This window comes from Haematobia irritans, chromosome 1 (genome assembly GCF_050003625.1).
Source record: "Haematobia irritans isolate KBUSLIRL chromosome 1, ASM5000362v1, whole genome shotgun sequence".
NCBI lineage: Eukaryota > Metazoa > Arthropoda > Insecta > Diptera > Muscidae > Haematobia > Haematobia irritans.
The window spans coordinates 144865493-144867166 of record NC_134397.1 but is presented as its reverse complement, the minus strand read 5'-3'; positions in this window follow the sequence as shown (position 1 = coordinate 144867166).

Below are 1674 nucleotides of genomic sequence, written 5' to 3'. Positions count from 1 at the left end.
TTCCACAGAAATAAAATTTTGAGAATAATTTTTATAGAAATAATATTTTGAAATTTCTATAGAAATACAATTTTGACAAAATGTTCTATAGAAATAAAATGTTGACAAAATTCTCTACAGGAATAAAGTTTACCACACATTGTTAAAGATCAAGCCTTGCCGGCTTCTATATCCTCCTCTAGAGCCACCAAAATGTAAAAATTATTACAAAATGTGTTGAGTGAAAATGTGCTACATTGTGACCCTACGTCCCTACAAGACGCTATATATTAGAAAAACTTATAGGGAATTTCCCCTACTTCTAGCAACACTGGCTGTGTTGATATTGCGCCTACGGAGTTACAATATTTTCGTTAAATTTAAACAAATTTTACAAACAAAATGGTTCTAAGTACTTTACTATCTTAAAACATGGAAATGCAACGTATACAACCTAGAAAATAAATTTTTGTTACCACCACGGTTGCCACAGTTGGTAGAACTATAACAAAAATAGTATTTTTTTTTAATCTCTATAGAAATAAAATTTTGGAAAAAGTTCCTATAAACAATTTTTTTGAGAAATTTTTCTATAGAAATAAAATTTTGATAATAAATTCTTTAGAAATAACATTTTGAGAAAAAATTCCATGGAAATAAAATTTTGAGAAAATTTTTTATAGAAATAATATTTTGAAAAAAAAAATTCTATAGAAATACAATTTTGACAAAATTTTCTAAAGGAATAAAGTTTTGACAAAAATTTCTATAGAAACTTTTCTAAAGATTTGTGGTAATTTTAATTTTTTTTTTGGCACGAGTGGTAACTGTTGTTACCACACATTCTTAAAGATCAAGCCTTGCCGGCTTCTAATTTCCTCCTCTAGAGCCACCAAAATGTAAAAATTATTACAAATTGTGCTGAGTGAAAATGGCCCTACATTGTGTCCCTACGTCCCTACAAGACGCTAAATATTAGAAAAACCCTAAATATAGGGAATTTCCCCTACTTCTAGTAACACTGTCTGTAGTTGATATTGCACCTACGGAGTTAGTATGCCACTAATATTGAGCCCATTATTAGAAAAGCGTAATTCGTTCAATTAGTGTGGGTAATAAATCTAAATTTGTAAAAATCTAGCAATATTCTTATGTAAGAGCTACAAGTACGTTGAGTAACGTTGGTTAATAAATAAAAGTATTATGGTCAAATTTGGGAAAACCGAGCGATACATATATATGGAAGCTATATCTAAATCTGAACCAATTTGCATAATATTTTTCGGGTTTGATTAATACCACAAAAGGTTACCTTGTGCAAGATTTGAGTAAGATCAGTTAAGAAATGAGGCCTGTATGGCCAAACATAAGATTATTAGGGGCGAATTTTTTTGAAAATCGGGAGATACATATAATGGAGCTTTATCTACATCTGAACCGATTTCCATGAAATTTTGCACATATAGTTAGCACTACAGAGGACTGGATCTAGCCAACTTTGAGTAAAATCGGTTAATAAATAAGGGTTCTATGGCCAAATTTAGGTACATATATATGGGAGCTATAGCTAAATCTAAACCGATTTCAATGATTTTTTGCACATATAGTTAGTGCTATAGAAGATTATATTTAGCCAACTTTGAGTAAGATCGGTTAATAATTAAGGGTTTTGTGGACAAATTTGGGAAAATCGGG